The 25,317-nt window shown below is 45.2% G+C and overlaps 1 protein-coding gene across 4 annotated transcripts in view; it reads left to right on the top strand.

Annotated features, from left to right (window-relative positions):
• MLLT6 (MLLT6, PHD finger containing) overlaps nucleotides 1-25,317 on the top strand; it is a 362,286-nt gene that overhangs the window by 295,549 nt on the left and 41,420 nt on the right. The window lies entirely within an intron of this gene.

The following is a 25,317-nucleotide window of genomic DNA, read 5'->3' as shown; positions in this document are numbered from 1 at the left end:
ATAAAAAGGACTGCAAGGTGTACATTAGCCCTTGGCTTTATTGAACTCGTAACCCCTTGTTTTCTTCCTGAGTACCAAAAGTGGCAGAATTACAGGAAGTGATTTAAAGCTGCTATAACACTTTGGGTTGTTCTTTAACCACTTCCCGCCCGCCGGCCGTCATATGACGTCCTTGACTTTGTGCGGGTATATCTGAATGATGCCTGCAGCTACAGGCATCATTCAGATATCAGCTTTTTCAGCCGGCGATTCCCTACACCATAAGTACGATCATAGCGGCTGTTCCGCCGCTTGATCATTCTCACGGGTGGCGAGAGGGGACGTCCCTTCCATAGGTGAGTCGAAGACGGGATCCGCCGGCCCCGGATGTTTACCATAGAGATTGCCGGCCGGAGTCTCTATGATCGTTCGGAGGCCAGGCGCGATTTTATGATGTCATGCCCAGCCTCTGCATTCAAACAAACGGTGCCACCTCGGCTGGGAAGTAGAGATCGTTTTTTTTTTTTTTTTTATTTCAGGCTTCCCAGCCTAGAGGTGAGATGTAGGGTCTTATTGACCCCATATCTCACTATAAAGAGGATTGATCATGCCATATTCCTATTACAAGGGATGTTTACATTCCTTGTAATAGGAATAAGTGATCAAATACATTTTTTTTTTTAAAAAAGTGTCATACTAAAAAAAAATAAGTAAGATTAACAATAAAAAACATTTAAAAAAAATTAAAGCGCCCCTGTCCCTGTGTGCTCGCACGCAGAAGCGAACATATACGTAGATCCCATCCACATATGAAAACTGTGTTCAAACCACACATGTGAGGTATTGCCATGAACGTTAGAGCGAGAGCAATAATTCTAGCTCTAGACCTCCACTGTAACTCAAAACATGTAACCAGTAAAAATTTTTAAAGCGTCGCCTGTGGGGATTTTTAAGTACCGAAGTTTGGCGCCATTCCAAGAGTGTGTGCAATTTTGAAGCGTGACATGTTAGGTATCTATTTACTCGGCGTAACTTCATCTTTCTTTATCGTACAACACGGGACACAGAGCAGCCATAATAATTACTATGTGGGTTATACGCCACCTATAGGTGAATGGACACTGGTACACCCAAAGACAGGAATTCCCCCTCTATATAACCCCTCCCATACAGGAAGTACCTCAGTTTTTTCGCCAGTGTCTCAAGGTGATGGTCACGGTGTATTGAAGTACTATAATATAGACAGCACCGTTGGAGAAATCCTTGCCAGGATCAAGGGGCTATGCAGTCGGATCCATTCAAAATGGCAAAAGAAAGGCAAAGATGGTACCCGAGCCTGGAGGAGGAAGAAGCGAGGTTTCTGCCTGTAATGCTCCTCTTTGGAGGGCCCCTTGGATACATGACTAAACCAAAGGTTGTCCTGGCAGAGTGCTGTACAGATCCAAGGGTGTGGACCCCAGTATGCAAGGGGGAACCGGTCCTTGAAGGTCTGTTCAAAGAACTGGCCCGTCGTGATGGGTGAAGATTGGGTCTGGCTGTGTATTCCAGCAGTATCCTGCGGCAGGAATGGTAAGTTTAAAAAAAAAAAACCTGGAAAAGGAACACATATGGTTCACTTCAAGGGATTTCTTCTAAGTAGCGAATGCCTTGCCTGTTTTTCACCACTAGAGGGTGTATTGTAACATACCTGGTGTTTACTTGTCAGTCTCCTTTTTTCTGTGTCTGGCAGCACTCCTTTGAAGACCGCATTGGCCCTCATCCTGGTCTGCCAGTTGTCCGAGGCCCTGGGACCGCCTGCCTCCTAGCCCACAGCACACAGCCCTCCCTTCAGAGGCTGGTTCCAACAACAGGAGCGGGGCAGCCTTCATCCCCCCACGCAGTCCCTCTCTCCCCCCCGAACTATCCCGATAACGGGGCCGCCTCATCCACACACGTGCCTGGGGGTCAGTTGTGGTAATGGGCCACCGTAGGACGCAGGGGGGTGTGGCTTAGGCGCGGCCAGCGTGCACGTGGGGGGCGAGCATGCACGGCGCAGGCTGTGTAGCTATACAGTTTGTGACTCTGTAAAGAGTCTGGTGGCTGACCGAGGGACACAGTATACTGGGGCATGTAAGCACTGTACAGGTGTGGATACAGGCATTTAAAGGCACGCCTGCTGGGAATTAGGCTGAGCAGTGATAGCGGCATTTATTTTTGCTGGACTACAGCTCAGCAGTGGATGCATATTGTGAGTACCTCTGCATTTTGTGCTTAGGACTATGTCTTCCAGAAAGAAAGGTGGGGGGAATACAGCAGGGAGGAGCGCAAGGACGCCACTGTCAGGATCTGAGTATCCTAATCACGCTTCCACAGTACTATCCTCCACTGAAAGGCCAGAGGCAACTGGCCAGTCTGAGCCAGTCACTAAGGACGATTTGGCTTCAGCATTAACTGGGTTGGAGGGAAAAATAGCCAACATGATCGCGTCTGTCTCCCAGTCCGGGAAGAAACGCGAAAGGTCCCCTTCTCCCCCTCCTGACCTTCCAGTATTGGAACAGGAATAGGCAGATGACATTGAGGTGCCATTGGGTGACCGGGAAGAAGGACAGGCAGATGACTCCTCTTCCGAGGATTCAATCTCAGAGGAGCCCTTCTCAGTCTCGCAATCCCAAAAACTGCTAGTCCAATCCCCTACAGAATTGGTTCGTTCTGACCTGGTCTGTGTGGTCAAGGTAAAGAAGGATCCCTCCGTTCGTCTTTGCATGAGGTTGCTAGGGAAAATGGTGTCCTAGTTCGAAGCTATGCCCAATTTAATTCAAGACTGTTGCAAAACAGTATTCTGTCTGCTTGGAACAAGAGGATCCAAGCCTTGGACTACCCAATTTATCTGTCCCCAAAGGTGCGCCAGAGTCTCAATTGGTGGTTGATGGCCAGAAATTTGCAGGGGAAATCCTTCATGCCGGTAGCCTGGAAGGTAGTAGCGCCAGATGCCAGCCTCTTAGGCTGGGGAGCGGTTCTGGAGGAGGCACTGTCCAGGGGAAGTGTTTAGAGACCAAAAAAACCTTGCCCCTCAACATTTTAGAGATTCGGGCAGCGCATCTGGCTCTAATATCCTGGACTTTCAGATTGCAGGGGTGTCCTGTCAGGATACGATCTGACAATGCCACAGCTGTGGCTTACATCAACCACCAAGGGAGTACCAGACGTCGGGCAGCCCAAAAGGAAGTGGACCATATTCTGACATGGGCAGAGAAGCATGTGCCTTTTCTGTCAGCAGTCTTCATTCCGGGAGTGGAAAATTGGCAGGCGGACTTCTTGAGCTGCCAACAATTGTCCCCGGGGGAATGGTCCCTGCATCCCAAGGATTTTTCAGCCATATGCCAAAAGTGGGGTACCCCGGACATAGATCTGTTGGCGTCCAGGTTCAACAAGAAGTTGGACAGCTACAAAGGACAAGGGATCCGCTCGCATTTGGGACAGATGCGCTAGTGACCCCTTGGGATCAGTTTTCACTTTATGCGTTCCCCCCCCCCCCAGTTCAGCAGCTATGGTGACTTCTACGCAGGATCAAGGAGGAAGGGAAGCCGGTGATACTGGTAGCCCCGGCATTGCCCAGAAGATCCTGATATGCAGAGATCATATGGTTGGCAGTGGGGAAACCATGGACTCTTCCATCCCGTCCAGACTTGCTTTCGCAAGGACCGGCGTTCCATCCTGCCTTACAATCGCTAAGTTTAACGGTTTGGCTATTGAAGCCCAAATTTTAAAGGATCGGGGGCTTTCGGGCTCAGTGGTGACTACCCTAATTATTGCAAGGGAGCCGGCTTCTAGGGCCATTTATTATAGGATCTGGAGGTCCTATATTTCCTTTTGTGAAACCAAAAGATGGCATCCTCGAAAGTATGTTATAGGAAGAATTCTTGCCTTCCTACAATTGGGGTAGAAATGAAGCTAGCCTTGAGTGCCATCAAGGGTCAGATCTCGGCCTTGTCAGTATTTTTTCAAAGACCGATTGCTTTGCATTCTTTGATCCGGGCCTTCATACAAGGGTTAACTCTTATAACTCCGCCAGTCAGGCCGCCATTGTGCCCATGGGATTTGAATCTAGTTTTATCGGTCCTGCAAAGACAACCCTTTGAGCCTTTGCGCCATATTCCCTTGATCCTTTTGACAAGGAAGTTGTTTTTTTTTTTGTTGTAGTAACTTCAGCAAGGAGAGTGTCCGAATTGGCAGACTTTTCCTGTAAAGAGCCATACTTAATTATTCCTAAAGACAAGGTGGTATTGTGTCCTCACCCAACCTTTTTGCCTAAGGTAGTGTCCAGTTTTCACTTGAACCAAGATGTCTCCTTGCCTTCTTTTTTCCCAAAACCTCGCTCTGCGGAAGAAAAATTGTATTGTCTCGATGTGGTGAGAGCTGTCAGGATTTATCTGAAGGTGACAGCTCAGATGTGGAAGACTGACTATTTGTGCTGCCAGAAGGGCCCAGAAAAGGGCAGGCAGCGTCAAAATCGACTATTTCACAGTGGATTCGTCAGGTTATAATTCAGTCTTATGGATTGAAAGGAAGGGTTCCACCTTTTCAAATTAGAGCGCACTTTACCAGGGGAGTTATGGCTCAGATTTGCAAGGCTGTGACTTGGTCGTCAGTACATACATTTACTAAATTTTACCAGATGGATGTAATGCGGCAGGAGGATGCCGCTTTTGGGCACAGTGTACTGCAGGCAGCAGTATAGATCCTCACGTCTTATGGCGGCCTACTTTGATATGTGTCTCCCTCCCCTCAGGGGCATTGCTTTGGGACATCCCACATAGTAATTACTATGGCTGCTCTGTGTCCCATGATGTACAATAAAGAAAATAAGATTTTTAATACAGCTTACCTGTAAAATCCTTTTCTTAGAGTACATCACGGGACACAGAGGTCCCTCCCCTCTTGCTGGGATATACATTGCTTTGCTACAAAACAGAGGTACTTCCTGTATGGGAGGGGTTATATAGAGGGGGACTTCCTGTCTTTGGGTGTGCCAGTGTCCATTTACCTATAAGTGGCGTATAACCACATAGTAATTACTATGGCTGCTCTGTGTCCCGTGATGTACTCCAAGAAAAGGATTTTACAGGTAAGCTGTTTTAAAAATCCTATTTTCACATTATGCAAAAAAAATTGAGCTAGATTTACTGTGTGTTTTTTTTTTTTTTAAAGCGCAAAACTATTTTTATTTCCCAAAAAAAGCGTTCGAAAAATTGCTGCACAAATACCGTACGAGATACAAAGTTGCAACGATGGCCATTGCATTCTCTAGGGTCTTTGCTAAAAAAAATATATATAATGTTCTATGTAATTTTCTAGCAAAAAAATTATGATTTTTACATGATGGAGAGAAATGTCAGAATTGGCCTGGGTGGCAGGTGGTTAAGCTTCTTGTTTTTTTTTTTTTTTTTGTTTTTTTTTTATGTTCTGGTTCACGTTTGACCTTCTCAGCAAATGCCAACTGCGCTCACATCAGCTACTTGATACAACCCTTCTCCAATAAAATCCCCATCTTGTGGGGTGTCACCAAATTAATAAAAATGCCATAAATCTATCCCTTTTTTGTAGACCTGATAACTTTTGTGCAAAGCAATCAATATACGCTTTTTGCGATTTTTTTTTTTTTACCAAAAATAAAAGATAAAAGTGATCTTGCGGTGAATCCGCCGCAGAGACCACTTTTATCTGAAAGCGGATCGCCGGCCGAAGAAGATACCGGGGTTATGGCAGCTAGCTGTTGGGACGTATATCAGCGTGCCGCGGTCCGTAAGTGATTAAAAAAGGTCTGGATTCTTTCCTAAATGTACTCAATATAGCTGGGAACTAACATTTATAGGTAAAGTTGATGCAAGGAAAAATCTGATCAGGATCAGGAAGGAATTTTCCCCCCTGCTGTAGCAAATTGGTTCATGCTTTCCTGGGGTTTTTCGCCTTCCTCTGGATCAACTGTGGGTATAGGATTGTGTAGATGGGATTGTATTTTTTATTTTTTTTTCGGTTGAACTAGATGGACTTGTGTCTTTTTTCAACCTGACTAACTATGTAACTACCGGTATGTAAAAATCTGGATTTCAAGGTCATATCCTTTACACAATTATGGCTCTATACTCCTGCCCATCTGCTCAAATCTATTGTTCAGCGATGATGTCCAAATCATTTCATATATCCAACAGCACGAGACAGGAGTACCCTCTCTCCCCTCTTATCTTTTTCTTTTTTATCACATAGCCAATCCTGACCAAATTCCATGAACATACTCCTTTCCCTTATGATACCTGCTTCAGCCCTAGTGTACCATTATTTTCTTCAATAGGCCTCACCAGGGCTCTCCCCAATCAAACCTCTGCTTCCTTTGTCTCTGCTTCACCATCTCATCCCTAACCTTTCCCTTTGCCCTTGGACAGATAGGGCACCTTGCAGATATCTGATCTTTACTCACAAGGTCTTCATAAACCCTTTACTTCCCTACAAAGCACATATGTTTTCCTTACCTCAGAGTATTTTAGATACACACAACTAACTCATTGCCTGCTCCATAATCCCCACTTATTCAAAACAGTACATAACCTAGCTTGGCAATTCCTAACAGATAGCACAGTACAGAAAAAGGGCAACTCAGTCTTTTATAACCTACTTCAGGACAAGCTCGCTTTTCACAAAATTCCTCCCCTGCTTAAGTGGGGAAACGTTTACCGAGACCCAATGGCTGAAGGCTTTAGGATCCACTTTTAAATGTACCCGTTCCATAAATTTGTGGATGCTGTCCCATGAAATTAACCTACGCTGGTATGTCACTCCAACTAATATGTAAAATGGACCCCTCAGCCTCACTTAAATGCTGGAGAGAGTGTGAGGAAATAGGGAGGTTGCTGCACATATTTTGGGGGTGTGCCGAGCTAAATAGCTTTTAGTCCAATATCTCCCAATTAATAAGTATGGTGACAAAAACACCATGCAGGCTTACTTCTAAATTAGCCCTGTTGACTATTGGCATTGAGGGATACCCACAACACATTCAAAAAGTGATTACCCACATTCTACTAGAAGCCAGGTTGGCTATAGCACCACATTGGCAATCACAGGTCCCACCTCTTCAAGATGAGGTGGTCACCCTGGTGCACACCCACATTACATATGAACAAAATGCTAGCATCTGGAGAGGGAAAACTGCAGAAAGCAGAAAAAGTTGTTTTGCAATCTTGTTATCTTTGTAACTTTTAAAAATCAATATAAATTTTCGAAAAAGAAAAAGGACGCAAGGGCTGGGACAATGGTAATAATGGGGGATTTTAACAACCCTGAGTAATGGCACTGTTGGGATAGTTAAATGGTGAAATTTTTTAACCTATTACAAGATAACTTTATGGTATGGTTTATAAAAGCCCTAATTAGAATTTTTCCTCAGAGCTTATAACTAAAGTTCATATAAAAAAATATCTGGGTAGCTGGGACCATACTATGATTTAATTTATTGTACGTTGTAAAAAAACATACAGTGCCTTGCAAAAGTTTTCACCCCCTTGGCATTTTTCGTGTTTTGTTGCCTCACAACCTGGAATTAACTTGGATTGTTTGAGGATTTGCATCATTTAATTTACAGAACATGTCCACAACTTTGAAGATTTTTTTTTTTTTTTATTGTGACGCAAACAAATAGGACAAAATAACATAAAAAATCAATGTGCATTCACCCCCCGAAAGTCAATACTTTGTAGAGCCACCTTTTGTGGCTATCACAGCTCCAAGTCGCTTTGGATAAGTCTCTATGAGCTTGCCACATCATACCACTGGGATTTTTGCCCATTCCTCCTTGCAAAACTGCTCCAGCTCCTTCAAGGTGGATGGTTTGCGCTTGTGAACAGCAATCTTTAAGTCTGTCCACAGATTTTCTATTGGATTGAGGTCTGGGCTTTGACTAAGCAACACATTTACATGTTTCCCCTTAAACCACTCAAGTGTTGCTTTAGCAGTGTGTTTGGGGTAATTTTCCTGCTGGAAGATGAACCTCTGTCCTAGCCTCAAATCGCACACAGAGTGGTACAGGTTTTGCTCAAGAATATCCCTGACCAGTTTACCAGTCCCGACTGCTGAAAAACATCCCCACAGCATGATGCTGCCACCACCATGTTTCACAGTGGGGATGGTGTTCTTTGGGTGATGTGATGTGTTGGGTTTGCGCCAGACATAGCGTTTTCTTTGATGGCCAAAAGTTCAATTTTAGTCTCATCAGACCAGAGCACCTTACTCCATACATTTTGGGAGTCTCCCACATGCCTTTTCGCAAACTCAAAACGTGTCATTTTGTTTTTTGCTGAATGTAATGGCTTTCTTCTGGCCACTCTGCCATAACGCCCAACTCTATGGAGCGTACAGCTTATTGTCATCCTATGTACAGATATTCCAGTCGCTGCTGTGGAACTCTGCAGCTCCTCCAGGGTTGCCTTAGGTCTCTGTGCTGCCTCTCTGATTAATGCCCTCCTTGCCCGGTCCTTGAGTTTTGGTGTGCGGCCGTCTCTTGACAGGTTTGCTGTTGTGCTATGTTCTTTCCATTTGGTTATGATAGATTTGATGGTACCCCTAGCGATCATCAAAGATTTGGATATTTTTTTATAACCTAACCTTGACTTGTACTTCTCAACAACATTGTCCCTTACTTGTTTGGAGAGTTCCTTGGTCTACATGGCAGTGTTTGGTTAGTGGCGCCTCTTGCTTAGGTGTTGCAGCCTCTGGGGCCTTTCAAAAAGGTGTGTGTATATATGTAATGACAGATCATGTGACACTTAGCTTGCACACAGGTGGACATCATTTCACTAATTATGTGACTTCTAAAGGTAATTGGTTGCACTAGAGCTTTTTATGGGCTTCATAACAAAGAAGGTAAATACATACGCACAAGCCAATTATCAGTTTTTTATTGCTGAAAAATAGTTTTATGTATATATTTTTCTAATTTTACTTCACCAACTTAGACTATTGTGTTCTGATCCATCACATATAATTCAGATTAAAAAACATTGAACTAAAGGCTGTGATGTAACAAAATAGGTAAAAAGCCAAGGGGGGTGAATACTTTTGCAAGGCACTGTATAATGGAAAGATAAAAAAAAATAAATTTTTTTATGAGGGCAAACTTTCCAAGTCCAAAACTGGGGGTAATAATTTCATCAAAGAATACAGAACAGAAATGGGGAATTCCCAAATTGACTGTATGGAGACACACTGAAAAATATATTACATAATCACATAGGTTGAAAAAAAGTGGCTAGAAAGTTTAAACATTTTTTACCTTAATGCATTCCTTGCATTTAAGTAAAAAATGTTTTGGCATCAGTCTCACCTGCCCCCCCCCCCCCCCCACCTTCACTTACCTGAGCTTTCAATCAATCCAGCCCTGTGCCTGTCTGCAATTCTTCTCTCCCCCCACTTCCTGGTCTCACTGGCTTTGCTAAGGCAACGGGAGCCATCAACTCCCACTGCTATCAATCAAGGCCAGTGAGGAGGGAGCAGGGTGGCAGGACCGAGTCCTGCTGTCTGTGTCAATAAACGCAGACATCGAGGCTTGGGAGTGAGCCTGCATGAGTGCCCCATAGAAATTGGCTTTCAAAGTAAGTGTAAACCTGTTTGTTATTAACAAAGAAAGGAAAAAAAAAACATTAACAGTCACTTTAATAGGTCTTGACTGTGCCCTTGAGCCATGCACCTGACCAAAGGAGGAGGTGGTAGTTGAGGATTATTCCTCTTCCCTGAGGAGTCAGATCAGGATGACATGCCTGTGGTGGAGATTTTATCCAAGCTTAAGGATACCATTGTTACCCTTATTGATGCTGTATGCTCCTGCTTAGCATTAGAGAACTACACAAGCAAGGAGACAGGAGGGAGCAAGCACCTAGTGCATTACCGCAACTGATTTATTTGAGCACGTGAAATGAATACAAAATTGAATAGTTACGAAAGTGCAACTGGTAAAAACATATAGACCACAAGATGCCATATAATATATGATATATATGTTCCAATTGTATCCCGCTATATAGCCATGCTGACGTGTTTTGAGGGCGCAACCCCTTCCTCAGAGCTGAATTGAGCAGTGCATCAATGCCTGCACACTGGCGTGCTAGTATTTGTGCATAGACTATCCGCGGCGAGCCCTAATCGCTTCCACCACGGGTCTGTGAAAACCGTAAGTGGCAAAAACGTCACTTCCAGTTGATGCATATAGACAACAGTCGTGTCCCCATAGGGTTTAGTCACCGCTAAAAAAAAAAGTCACTTCCGGTTGGTACACGGAAACAGCAGTGGTGCCCCCGTAGGGTTGTGTCGCCACAAAAAAAAAGGAAACATCGCTTCTGGTTGGTGTATGGAAACAATGGTGTCCCCACCAGTTTTGGGGTGGGGTTCCTCAATGTGTCCTTATTTGGTGATTCATTGATACACTGGTTTGTTCAGCTCTGAGGAAGGGGGTGTGCCCTAGAAACACATCAGCATGGCTGTACAGCGGGATACAATTAGAACATATATATCCTATATTGTATGGCATCTTGTGATCTATGTGTTTTTACCAGTTGCACTTTTGTAAGTATTCAATTTTTATCCATTTTACTTACTCAAATAAAATTTCTGCAGTAATGCACTAGGTGTTTGCACCTTCCTGTCTCTTTGCTTTTGTAGTTCCACTTTGGATTGTCCTATCCATGGAAGGTTGCATCCGTCTAGCATTTAGATGTGTTGCATAGTCCTGTTTACCAGTGGAGAACTTCTGAGTGCTGGAAGTGATCGTTTTGTACTACTTAGTGTTAGAGAAGCATGTTTGCTCACCCCAATGTCTCCAGCATAAGGATCCTAAAAATGCCAAAACCAGCCTTTCTGGCCCACTCACTGGTGGTGACTGGCCTCATCTGGAGATTTTTACTTCTCTAACACTCCTCCCTAAGCATTATCCTATTGAGGAAAGTTTGTGGAAGTGGGCAGTTATTGTGGTAGATCCTGCCTTTTTTTTTGGTCTTAAGACACTCACGAACCCCCAGTGGAGGATAATCCTGTGTTTAACAACCCGGTAGATAAGCGATTAGAGGTTGCTTCTGTGGTATTCTGCAAGACCATTGATGTCTGGGCTAAGCATATGGACCAAGTTACCAACCTAACAGATGCCTCAGTCCACAGTCAGTTGGATATTTTGCCTATATAGCCTTATGCTACGATATGTTCAGCTTGGCTGACTTGTTTTGTTAGATCTCTAGAATGAGTCTCCTCTCCATCCATATGCTCAGAATACTTTGGCCTAAATGCTGGTTGGCTGAGCTACCATGCAAGATGCGTCTTGAGTATTTACCATTAGTGAATGCCTGTTTGGTATCTCCTTGGATAAGTACATCAGGGAGCTTACTTGGGGTAAAAGTACTCTTATTCCCTAGAAAAAGAAGACTCGCACCTCCACCAGTGGGACTTCTGCTCCTGAAGATAGGAAAAGTTACTTTTGTCCCTCTCAGTCTTTCCATTTCAAATCGAAGACAAAACTCTCCAAATCAGCCAAAACTTCTTACCAGTGATTCCCCGCCTTTTGGAATGAGAGGATGCCTATTGACTTTCTCTGCCTTCCGAGCCCAGAAAATGTCATCTTTATGCTTCCAAACTTGCCTCTATCCTCATTATGGTGGGTAGATCTGTTAGCTGCTGCCCAGCAGCTCTTTTGCTTCCAGGGGTCATAACCCTTGTACCAACAAAAGCTTCTACACAAATCTTTTCACGGCTCCTAAACCAAAGAGTCTGTCCCATTCTGGATCTGAAGACTCTGAACATGTTCTACAAGCGCAAAAGTTCCACATGGAGACTGCTAGGTTGCTCATTGCTTCCCTGTCAGAAAGCATGAATCAGACTGAGACAGAAGTAAAGTTAAATCATACTTGTTTAATAATAATAAAAAAAAGTGAACAGAATAAATATAGTCAAAACATAGGCAGAGTTCAGGAACCGGAACGGATAGTCAAACAAGCCAAAACCTCAGGGAGCCAGAGAACAGCATAGTAGAACAGCAAGCATAATCTGGAACCAGAAGGAATGTCAGACAAGCAAGTATTTTACAGGAACACAGGACAGCGTCTCTAGAGATGTGACCAAGGCGAAGGCAGAGATCATCTGGACTGGACGGCTTAAGTAGGCAGGACTGATGAGCAGGATATCAACAAGTGAGTCACTGTGGAGAGATAGGAGCTGACAATAGGCTGACAGCTCAGCGGCCAGCTCAGAGAAGGAAGGGCTGAGCCCAGCCCTGACATTCCCTTCTTCTTGTGATTTTCTGGCTTGGGTATACATTTAGGATGCTTATTTGCACATTCCCATATTTCCTTGTCATTAAAGCTTACTGCATTTTGCAGTGGGTGATCAGCATTACTGTCCAGATTTGGTTTTCTGGAAGGCACCTATGCTGGTTTCAGGAAATGAGTAGAGCTTTTGTTAAACTTATCTTTGGAGTGGAGGAAAGGCGGGTAGAAATGCTCCCCTGTTCCTGCAGATCTGTGAGTACCCCTTGTGGGACTTGAACATTTGCCCTTGCCAATATTGCAGATCATATGCACATACGCACTGTAAGCTGGGGTAGCTTGCCTTGTCCCAGGGCCTGATGTCTTCAGCCTGGAAAATTGTCCCCTGCTTGAGTCCCCTGCTTGATTCCTCACCCTCCCTAACTCCCGTAAGCATGCCCCCCTCATCTGCATTATACATGGAAGAGTTTTCTGCATCTGCATGTCAGATTTAAAGGCAAAATTCACCTCTGTGATAGCTGACTCGAAACATAGGGGATGTAAGTCCAGCTCTTTACATTCTCCCTCAAACTTTGTCTCTGATTTGCTTGCAGTTGCCTCTGTGCTGAGAACAAGGAGGATTGTAACCTGTCCTTTTTAGATGAGTCTGAGCCTGGGGAGCCTGCGTCTGCTGGCTACTCCCAGGCTTAAGGATACAATTTTAGTCCTTATTTGATGCAGTGCATACCTGTCTAGAAAGGGAGTAATCTGTATCGGAATTTTCTAAGGTTACTGGTCTGGGCTCCCTCAATATTCTCCATCCCGTCCAACCTCACTAATACCCGCAGATTATTACTGTTATGTTCATCTGCCAGACTCTGGGTGTTATAGTTCAAGGATACGTTTAGGGATCTAGAAATCATCCTTACTGACCCCTCTGTTCTACAGAAAATGGAGCTTTGCCTGTAGCCCTGCACTACTGTGTTGTTGAACTTGCAGATATAATGTATAATCTATAACCAAAACAGTTTTAGGATTTCTACCCAAACTTGTTCACTATGCCCAAAGGAAAAGAGAGTATTTTGTCCCATTATAGACAAAGGCTTTAAATGTTTTTATCCAAGCACAATAAAACCATATATAATTTATCAGGTATGCAATTGCTTCCCTCCATCCAGGGGATCTTCTGGGCTCTGTGGATATCAAAGATGTCTACTTGCATATACTATCTTTCCAGCACATCAAATCTTTTGTTTGTCGGCTCCTGTATCTCTCCAGCGCTCCTTCTCTGGTTTTCATACAGGTGGCTTGTCCTCTTCCACCAGAGCTGATCTGTGTCCCTATAAATAAGGCTCTTGGCACACAATCGGGCTGCTTGTTAAAGGGGGTGAAGCCCTGGAAACATGTAGCAGTCCCAGTAGACAGGTGCTTCCTGTTCGTCTACTGTTGGATCTTAATAGCTGCTATTTCTTCCATGCAGTAGAGGATGCGGTGGCTTTGCCTGCCAGCTCCCAGAGCACTGTATGGTGTTCACTGTGTCCTTACCTGCTGCATGTCCTGCTTGGCTTCCTGTGGCTGTTTCTCCATCATGTTTGTCTTGCCACTGTTGGTTCCTACTTGCTGAACATCATGTTTTTAACATGTAAGTGTGCTATTTTAATACACTTTTTGTGCATGATTTTACTAACTCCAGTGCCCTTGCTCTGTCTTTTGCATACTGCCTTTGAAGATCCTTCCCAGGTCTTAGCTGAGGAGCTATATGAGTGGTCTAAACCTTTCTTGCCTCCATCCACCACCTCCCCCATGGTCCCATTTTCTATACACTATGTATAAGTTTCTACTCACGGAGAGCTGCGTAAGCTGTATGCACTCCAGTGCGCACTATTTTTTTGTCACAGTATCTTAACACTGGCTTTGCTTTTCTTTGATCCTGTAACACTACCAGTTCGTTGCCATTCCCTTTGGCTTGTTCACTGTGCTTGGGGTCTTCACCAAAGGGTAGCTCCTGTATTTGCTTCTCTACATTGCAACTCAGTATTCTGGCTGTGGGGGAATAGAGGGTACAGTCAGTGGACATTCATATGTGCCTGACGCCCAGTACCAGATTATCCCTGGCTTGCTCTTTCTTTCTTTTACAAAGGGTTTTATTGATAATCATAGCAATTTCACAGGTTAACAGTGTGGATAATGCATCATGAATAAACATAACATAAAGTTTAGCATCTTATAAATAAAATAAGTATGCTAGTAAATCAAAGAAAAACAAATAAGAATATAACAGAGGCTGAAAACAGTTTTGAGAGGGAGGTTAAAGAAGAGCTAGGGGCGAGGGGGGCGCATGCGCGAGGGACTCCAAGATGGCCGCGTAAGCCGGGAGCTCCTCACTACCCCAGCCAGCCAGCCGCCCTAGCGCCGTTTCGGAAGCCGCTGCCAGCCCGTACACAGCAGATACGGCTGGGGGAACACAGCGGTTCCCCACCCATGCCATCCACGGCAGTCAAGAAGGACCTGGGACCCCGTTTTGAGGCTGAGAAGTTACAGGCCGAATCCAAGATGGCGGCCGCGCCTCAGAAACAAGCAGCGCCTCAGACACAGGCAGCATCAGGGGGGATACAAGAACCCAGGCAAGTCATCGCTCCTGCTACTCTCCCATACCCTACCACTGCTATCTCCTATTCTCATCCCATCTCATCCCCTTCAGGCCACAACTCGGCTTTCCAGAATGAGAGCCCCCTGGCAGCCCCCTTGCTATCTCCTATGGGCCACTCTCCTCTCCCTCAGCATAATATTGACTATATGGGATGCACAGGCACAGACATGCCCCAGAATGCGGGGGACCTTTTCCTCAAACTATCCGACTTACTGGAAAGGGGCTTAGCAAATACAGCTCACAAAATAACAAATGACATTCGATCTGACTTCCAGAATCTGGGCACCAGAATTGAAGCGATTGAACAAAAACTGGATTACACAGTCTCCAGAACCAATCAAAACTCTGATCACATACAGATCGTGCAGGATCAGTTGGATGCAGCCTTAAGTAGGATCGACGATTTGGAAAACAGATCGAGAAGGGAGAACTTCAGGGTCAGAGGCATCCCAGAATCGTGCACGGATGTCCCCTCAGCAGTACAGGAATTAATTAAATCCCTTATCCCTGATATCTCTAAACATTTCCTGGAATTAGAGCCCACAGATCTCTGGGTCCCCCCAGGAAAGATGGGTCTCCCAGGGACATCGTGGTGAAGCCGCACCACTACGGAGTGAAAGAGAGCATCATGAAGCTCTCCCGTCAGCAACCACACATATCATTCCAAGGCCACGATGTTCAAATATTTGCTGACATATCGCCCATGACGATTCAAAAACGCAGATCCCTTAAACCTCTACTTCTAATCCTGACACAAAAAGAAATAAAATACTGGTGGGCTTTCCCCTTTGCTCTAAAATTCACCTACAAAGGCAAGACATACTCCTTCACCACTCTACCTGAAGGAGAGCGGATTCTCCTGTCACTGAAGCTTATATCCCAGGAATTAGAGATGGACACATCAAACATGCAATCCGGATCATATAAGAGACAGACACCAACCAGCCCAGTCTCCCCTTTGTGGAAAACCACAAAGAGTAGACGAGTAAGAGAACCGATGCCCTCCTGAATGATCTGTACACGCCCGGACAGCACCCGGACACATTACTCAGGAAACTTTCCAAGTCATCAACCTCCTTAAAAGTCCATCTTGAACTACTTAGGATCAGGATGCACGATCCCTGAACTCATCAGGGACACTAGACTTCCACTTACAGATGGATTTTTCCAGGTCTCGACACAACTGACCGATTAGGTCACCCCACACCTAGAAAAAGAATCGCTTAGTCATGCGATCTCTTCCAATGGGGCATATGTTCCTTCTCAAGCGACTCGCTAACAATTGGCTCCCACCCCTTCCCACAGAGGGCACCTAGATTCCCTACAATCAACTTTGCAAAGTATACTGAAGAACAAGTTGTTGGGACTACCCACCTGCGGGTCCGCCTTACCACCGGCTGGGGTTGTGGTGGACCAGGGGACAGACACAATGTCTCACGAGCCTAATGGGAAAGGACAGCTCCTACTAGGGTCTTTTACAGCCCCTACAACTACCCCCCCTATCGAACTCATCCCTTCCCCTCCTTCCCCTCCCTTTTTCTCCATCCTCCCACCCCCCTTACCCTTCACACATCCCCCCTGGGCGTTTTTGGCCTACAGCAGGACTTTCTTTTTGTTTTATTGTTTAATAAGCCGGCTGGATTTGATATACTTGATTTGAAATGCTTTAGTGTTGATATGGTTGTCCTCACTAGGTTGTGTTAATTACACTCTTTAGGATTACCAATTGGGTAGGTTCTGACTGGGGTAGCAGTCATGCGCCTCCATCCATCTCACGACAATGGAACCTCCATGGTCGGGAGATGGACTGATAGCCTCTTCGGAGGGCTATTATTGTTTATTGTTCGGCGACATGGAGGGGATCTTTACTCCCCCTCGATGCCGCAGGTTCCTCTTGGGACTATTCTCACGTCAACACTTGCATTTACTTTCTTTCTCTTTCTCCTTCCTTTCTATCCTTTTCTCTAACCCTATCTTTTGTTTGTGCCAGTCCACAGGATTCTTGATCGGCCCACTATCCTCCAGGCTCCAGATCCTATCTCGCGATCCGAATAACCATGCTCCACCACACCCCAGAGGAGGTAAGAGATTCCGCACCACAAACGTTCCCCCCAATTAGCCGACATGTCTAGTGGCAATTTGGTTCATCCTTCCTTTAAATTAGCCTCCCATAATGCCCAGGGACTAAATTCAGCGGTAAAGAGGCGTAAATTACTCCAATCTTACCACACACAAAAATTGGCAGTAGTCATGATCCAGGAAACACATTTCCCCCCCAATTATAACCCAACATTTCTACATGCTCAATATCCCACATTCTTCCTTGCGAACGCAGAGGATAAGACCAGAGGTGTGGCGATAATATTCGCAAAACAGTGCAAATTTAAGCCCGATTTAGTGCACAGAGACCCTGAAGGCAGATTCCTGTTGGTCAAGGGTAAAATAGATGAAAGCCTCTATTCCTTCATCTCGTATTACTCCCCCAATAAGGGCCAAACAAAATTCTTCCAAGCAATGCTACAAATTCTAAGTCCATTATTGGAAGGAACAGTAATTTTCGGAGGTGACTCCAACGTGGCCTTTGACCCAGGTCTAGACAAATCCAAACCATTAAAAGCTCAATCAATCCGCCCCACAAAAATAAGCTCCAAGATTGCGAAAATAATATATCGACAAGGCCTAGCCGATATTTGGAGAGAACTCAATCCCACTAAGAGAGATTACACACATTTTTCAAACCCTCACAAAACATACTCCAGGATCGACCACATACTCCTGTCGGTAGTACATATACCCTATGCGATTAAGGCCTATATAAAGGACACTGCCCTGTCAGATCACGCCATGGTGATCGTAACACTAAGGGGCGGTTCTCACAAACTGCCCAATACCCATTGGAGAATCAATGACACTATTCTTAATGACCATATCTCAGTCATAGAGCTTGAGAAGGACATAAAAGATTATTTTCTGCGGAACAATGGGGAGGGAATATCAGCCGAGACTCTATGGGCCGCTCATAAAGCGACCATAAGGGGAAAACTCATTCAAATATCTTCCAGAAAAAAGAAAGAGCAGAAGGCGGAGATAGAGAAACTAGAGAGGGAATTCAAGGCTCTATGCAAGCAACATAAACGGGACCCTTCTTCGGTCACAATAGCCCAACTAGACGCAGCCAGAACAGCATTAAATCTGGCCCACACAGTGAGGGCAGAGACACACTTAAAATGGAAAAGTGCAAAATTCTATATTCACCGAGATAAGATGAGTACCCTTCTAGCAAGAAAGCTATCTCCCAAAATCACTAACTTCACCATCCCCAATATTAGACTTCAGGATGGCACCTCAACCCTTAACCCCCCAAAAATCCTGCAAGCCTTTCATTCCTTCTACTCTAAATTGTATCAGCAAAATGACTCAAGGTCCGATTCCTCCTTAAAAGCTTTCCTAGATAGCATTAATATTCCAACACTGAGTAAAGTTCATAAGGATATCATGGAAGCCCCCTTCACCATGGAAGAAACATTAGAGGTCATTAAAAACTTAAAAGGGAGCTCAGCTCCGGGCCCCGATGGTTTCTCCAATCAATACTATAAAACATTCAAGAAAACTTTGGCACCCTTTATTACAAAATTCTTCAATTCTATAAGAGAAGGGTCACCCCTGGAGTCACAATTAAATTTAGCTTTTATTTCGGTCATCCCCAAGCCCGACAGGGATCCATCTCTAGTCGAGAATTACAGACCGATCTCGTTGATTAACAACGACCTGAAAATACTCACTAAAATCCTGGCTAATAGAATCAACTCCTTCATCAATCAATATATTCATAAAGATCAAGTAGGCTTTATGCCGGGCAGACAAGGACCGGACCAGGTCAGAAGGGCGGTTGATATAGTATCTTTATTACAATCGGGATGGGATGGAGGCCCAAGGCAGGAAGGTTTATTGCTGTCTTTGGACCTCCAAAAAGCCTTCGATTCTTTATCTTGGCCCTTCCTATTTGCAGTCCTAGGGAGATGGGGATTTGGGGACAACTTTATAAATACCCTGAAAGCACTGTATTCCACTCCGAGCGCCAAGGTAAAAATGCATGGCTTCTACTCGGATCCCATTCAAATAACCAGGGGAACCAGACAGGGGTGTCCCCTTTCTCCAGTGATCTTTGCCTTAGCCATAGAGATCCTGGCAATTGCGATCAGGGCTGACCAAAACATCAAAGGGGTTAAGTGCGGAGCGCATTCCCATAAATGCGCCCTATTTGCGGATGACATCCTTTTATTTGTCACTTCCCCTACTATCTCTCTTCCCAATATTTGTAATCTCTTGAGGGCATTTGGATCCTTGTCGGGGTTAAAGGTCAATATGGATAAGTCACAAGCATTAAATATTTCTCTCCCAGACGCAGAGGTGAATAGGCTCAAATCTGCTTTCAAATTTAAATGGAGCGAATCCTCGATCAGATATCTAGGGATAAACCTTACTCCTAAGTTTGAGCAACTATTCCAGGCTAATATCCCTCCCATGTTCCGCACACTAGAATCTGACATCCAAACATGGTCCAACTTTAATATATCTTGGCTAGGCAGAATTAACTCTATCAAAATGACACTTTTGCCCAAGCTCCTTTACTTGTTTAGGTCTCTCCCGATAGATATTAGAAAACACCATCTTAAACCCCTACAAGGGAAGATAATAAAATTCGTTTGGGGTAAAAAAGGATATAGAATAGCCCGGAATGTGCTTTATAGCCCCAAATCCAAAGGGGGCCTGGGTCTTCCAGACCTGTTCAGATACTTCCAAGCGGCAAGGTTGGCCCAACTTTCTTTGGTATATTTCAAAGTCGAGAAACCCGATTGGATAGAAATGGAGAGACAAGCTGCCCCGACGTATACCCTAGACTACCTGCTCTGGTGCCCCATGAAATTAAGGCCTACCATTTTAGCTCCAACATTGTCTCAATCCTTTAAATTATGGGACTCAATGAAATGCTCTCCAGCTTTGACCTCACCTTCACGCCCTCTGGAGCACATCTTCCATAACCCCCGCTTTGTTCCGGGTCTGGACATCAAGTCCTTCAAATGGTGGTTAGACAAGGGGATGTACCGTATAGGCCACTTTCTCTCCCCATCTGGCCCATTAACGCTAAAGCAATGCCTAACTAAACTCAAACTCCCAGGTTCAGAGAGGTTTAGATTTGCTCAGATATCCCATTTCCTTGCCTCCCTAATGAAGGGACAGGAACTCCCTCTGGAATTTACATCTTATGAGCGTTGGTGCGGTCAAGCACTTGACACAAGGGGGGGAATTTCTCTCCTTTATGCGTCCCTTGTGGAACCCTCCACAAAATTCTCATACATGGACTCGTGGGAAAAGGATCTGCAGGAGCCCTGGAGCCTGGAGGAATGGCATCAGAGAGGATCCACAGCCTTTAAAGGTATTCTAAATATAGCATTAATAGAAACTAATATAAAAGTTCTTATGCGATGGTACTTAGTACCCACCAGACTTGCAACTATGTTTTCTTCTGCCTCCCCGTTATGCTTTAGAGGGTGTCAAGCCCAGGGCTCTATGATCCATATCTGGTGGGAGTGTCCGAAAATAAGAGGTTTCTGGAACAAAATATTCACATTAATCCGAAAAGTAACGGATCTTCCCATCACTAAATCAGCCCAAGTGGCCTTACTCAATGCTCCATCCCCTAAAACAACAAAACACTCTCAAAAATTAATTTCCTTTATGCTACTAGGAGCTAAGACTACTTTAGCCAAAGCCTGGAAGCAACCCACAGTGTCTTTCCAGACTGCCAAAAGAAAGATATCGTGGATCATGTCACTTGAAAAAATAGTCAGCTCTATGACGGACACCTCTAAGTCATTTGAGGCGACTTGGGAGCCCTGGGCTAGACACCTAGGCATTTCCCTTATCCCAGGTATTCAAATGTCTCAGCCTAGTTGAATCGCATATTTTAAAGGGGCATAATAATAAAAAAAAAAAAAAAAAAAAAAAAAAACCTTGGACTGGATACAATCGTATCCCCCATGACAGCGAACTCTTTCTTCTTCTTCTTATTCTTCTTCTCTTCTCCTTCTCTTCTTCTCCTCTGTCTCTCCATATATTATTGTTATGTATAACGAAATGATTCCAAGTTAGCAGTGTAACAGTTATGTTTTACTTTCTGTTTACATAATGGCAGAATCTCTCTTGTCACCATCAGAATGTCTTTAACGAGTCCTAGCTTTAGACTCAGAACGGAATCCTGCTTGTTGAAGGGTATCTGATGGAAGGGTCTTCTGGCCTCATTAGGGGTCATTTATCCCCACCTCTTGGGCGGTGGCAGGTCCCCGGGGGTGGGGACAGTGGGTTTTCTGGGTTAGCCTCAATGCCCTCCCTGTGGTGGGTGGAATCCTAACACAGTATGTTCCCGTTAGGGGTGTTGGGATTGTCAACCCAAACAGGGGATATCAACATTAATGTTTCCTACAGTATCAACGGCTACTGTATTCGATTTTGAACCTATGTTTGCTTGCGTTATACTTGCATATTTACTATCCCATACTTACAAGGGATTCTTCCAACATTCCTATGTATCTTATGTTCATCAATGTACTGCACTGCTCTTTAATAAAGCTTTAAAATGTAAAAAAAAAAAAGAAGAGCTAGGGGCAGATATTAGTTGAGAAGGGAGGAGTAAAGAACAGGGGGAAAGGAGAGAAGAGGAAGAAAGGGGGAAGGGTGGGTCCTCGCGGTGGGGAGCAAGAGTGCATTCAATCCGAAGAAGGGTGGTATCAAATCTGGTGGGTTTAGTATATTCGACCCATGGCCTCCATACCTTCAGGAACTTATCATGAGTGTCCGAAAGGACAGCAGTCAGCTTTTCATTAACCATTATATCGTCCATGTGATTCATAACCGCCTCAAAACTTAGTGTCTGTGTCTTTCATGCCCTAGCTATCGTTAGTTTGGTTGCAGTAAAGAGATGCAGAGCCAGCTGGCGCTCCGGGTGAAGCAGCTCCGCAATTGGGTTGCAGAGAAGTGCCTCGAACGGATCCTTTTTGAGGTCAGCATGGAGTATGTTTCGGAGGAGGGAGTGAACTCTAATCCATAACCTGCATACCCTCGGACAGGTCCACCAGATGTGCGCCATTGTGCCCTCCTGGGAGCACCCTCGGAAGCACAGGGGAGAGTAGGCTGGAATGAACCGGGCCAGTCTAGCAGGCGTGTAGTACCACCTGTAAAGTATCTTATGGGCATTTTCTAAAAAGATGACATTCTTTGAGCATTTGGATATTGCTAAAGTCATGACCTGCCAATCCTGCGGATCAAGCTGTTTTCCTAGTTCCCTTTCCCATTGAAGGTGACAGAGCCGTGTCGGTGGTTTTTTAGAGGTAATAATAGAGGAATAGATCAGTGATATTAAACCCGAGGTTTGGGGTCTTGCTCTGCAGAAGTTCTCGAAGGGGGTCAAAATATAAGGGGTCAGTTGAGATTTTATAAGCCCCAGGAGAAAGTGACGAATCTGTAGGTAGCTGTAGTGTTCGCGTAACGGGATATCGTGAGAGGAGCGTAGAGCCTCAAATGATATTTTCCTGTCTTGCTCTTTCTTTCATTTGGTCTGAAAGCTTTTCCCAACAGATGCCACCCTGACAGGCTGGGGATGTAGTCCTGCACACCTCTTGGGTGCGGGGAACTTGGCCACTAGAGGAAGTACACATCCCAATCTACATACTGGATCTCAGCGCAATTTGGTTCTTCCTTCAGTGCATGGTTTTCCAATTCGTATCCAGTCAAGTAATGCCACTGCAGTGGTGTAAATCGACCATTAAATAGGGACCGAAGTCTCACTGTTCAAGAGAGGCTGACTTGGATGGAACTTCACATTCCGGCCTTGACCACCATGCAGAATATAAGTGTAACGAGCCCCGTGCTCGCTCGGTCCCACTCTCCCGACACTCCTCTGCAGCTATTGAATCAGATTGCAACGTTTTGCAACGTCTGATGGTTCGGTCATCCGATGCTCCGGGACTAGAACTCCAGCTCTGTGCCGTTCTAGTCCAGTTGTGATAGCTCAGAACAAACACCAGGCAGGCTGTATGTAAGTTCAAACAGGAATCTCTTTTATTGCAAAATACAGGCTTTTATACACTCATAGTGGAGGTGCAGACCTCCTGCTCATATTACTCTAACAATACAGCTGTAACCTAATTAACATGAGCTAATTAACTAATCCCTTTAGACAGCCTAGATGACTCAGACATGACCGTTAGGCCAGACTGGCCGTCTTGTAGTTCAGAAAATCCAATCAACATTCTCACAATCAACATAGACTCTTCTTCACACACGCAGAGTTAATTAACACAAATAACAATGGGGATCTAATGACTCTTAGATCCCATAGTAGACTTATTTACAATACACATTTTAGCAGACAATAGACAGACAGGTGTTGGAATTTACATTAGCATCTCCTAACAGTATCTGTCCCAGCATTATGAATCAGTCACTATTCCAATATTCATGACAATACTCCCCCCGGGAAACAGTCTAACAGCCACAGTGGGACCCCGAACGGGTCAACTCGAGGATGTTGGAAAAGTAGTCTTAAGGTTCCAGGTCCGTCTGCCGGGATAACCCATCCGCATTCCCATTTTGAGGCCCTGGCCGATATTGTATGGTGAAATTGTACGGTTGCAAAGCCAGGCTCCACCTTAGTAATCGGCCGTTCTCTCCCGCCACCCGGTTAAGCCATATCAAAGGATTGTGGTCCGTCATGACAGTAAAAGAGCGTCCATACACATAGGGCTGCAGTTTCTTTAAAGCCCAGACTAAGGCCAAACACTCTTTTTCCACGGCAGCATATCCAACTTCACGGGGTAACAACTTGCGGCTGAGATACGCTACCAGGTGCTCTTTCTCGTCATCACCAACTTGACTTAGTACGGCTCCCAGTCCGAACATGGAGGCATCTGTATGAATGACAAAGCGCTTGTTAGGATCGGGTGCCGCCAGTATGGGAGCTTGCGTTAGGGTGGTTTTTAACTGATGAAACGCTGTCTCGCACTCAGGGGACCACAGGACCTGTCTAGGGAGAGTCTTTTTGGTCAGGTCTGTCAGGGGTTTGGCTATGTCACTATAGTGGGGTACAAACTTCCTGTAGTACCCTGCTGTCCCTAAAAATGCAAGTACCTGGGTCTTGGTTCTGGGAACTGGCCAGTTTAGGACGGCCTCGATTTTTGCAGGTTCTGGCCTCTGCTTCCCACATCCCACTCTATGTCCCAGATATTGCACCTCAGACATCCCTAAATTACATTTGTCTGGCTTCAGAGTCAGGTTAGCGGCTCGGATCCTATCTAGCACTATTCCCAGGTGTCTAAGATGTTCCTCCCATGTCCGGCTATAGATTGCGATGTCATCAAGATATGCGCATGCAAAATCTTGCAGACCATCGAGGAGTTCATCTATCATCCGCTGGAAGGTAGCCGGAGCATTCTTCATCCCGAATGGCATTACTCGAAACTGGTAAAGGCCGAACGGGGTGATGAAGGCCGACTTTGGAATTGCTTCTGCTTCCAAGGGAATCTGCCAATAGCCCTTACAGGTCAATAGTCATCAGATAATGTCCCTGAGCTATTTTGCCAGGAGGCCTGTAATTTATTTTGCTTCAGGGGTTTTAGTACCAGGACTTTCTGTACGATATAAAAGGTGCGATTCTGCGCAGATCGATCATACCAAACCTTCTGCTGACTCTGGGCCGATTGCATATTCTCATGGACTAGATCGGTAAGTTCCCGCAGGCGCTCCCTGAGTTCCAAGACATAACTAAGGATGGGGAGGCCTTCTGGATCCTTTACCGCCCCCCACTGGGCCCTCACTAAGTCTAAGGGCCCCCTAACCCTTCGCCCATCCAACAGCTCAAATGGGGAAAACCCTGTAGACTCTTGGGGTACCTCTCTATAGGCGAACAGTAGATGGGGAAGATATTTCTCCCAATCCTTCCTACTCTCCACGAAGGCCTGAAGCAGCTGCTTCAGGGTCCCGTTAAATCTCTCACACAGCCCGTTAGTCTGAGGGTGGCAGGGGGCGCTCTGGAGGGGTTTAATCCCACAGAGACGCCAGAGCTGCTGCGTCAGCTCGGCTGAGAACTGGGTACCCTGATCGGACAATATCTCCTGGGGAAACCCTACCCTAGTGAATACCCGCAGTAAGGCATCTGCTACTGTATCAGCCTGGATATTGGATAAGGGAATGGCCTCCGGGTACCGGGTGGCGTAATCCACCACCGTAAGAATATACTTCTTCCCAGTGGCACTGGGGCGGGCCAGTGGGCCTATAATATCAACTGCAATGCGGCTAAAGGGTTCTCTAATGATTGGCAGGGGTTGCAGCGAGGCTTTTGGGTGATCCCCTGTCTTCCCTACTTTCTGACAAGTCTCACAG

The sequence above is a fragment of the Aquarana catesbeiana genome, linkage group LG12, assembly GCF_042186555.1.
Source record: "Aquarana catesbeiana isolate 2022-GZ linkage group LG12, ASM4218655v1, whole genome shotgun sequence".
NCBI lineage: Eukaryota > Metazoa > Chordata > Amphibia > Anura > Ranidae > Aquarana > Aquarana catesbeiana.
The sequence above is the reverse complement of the archived record's forward strand: the minus strand, read 5'-3'. Positions and strand labels throughout refer to the sequence as shown.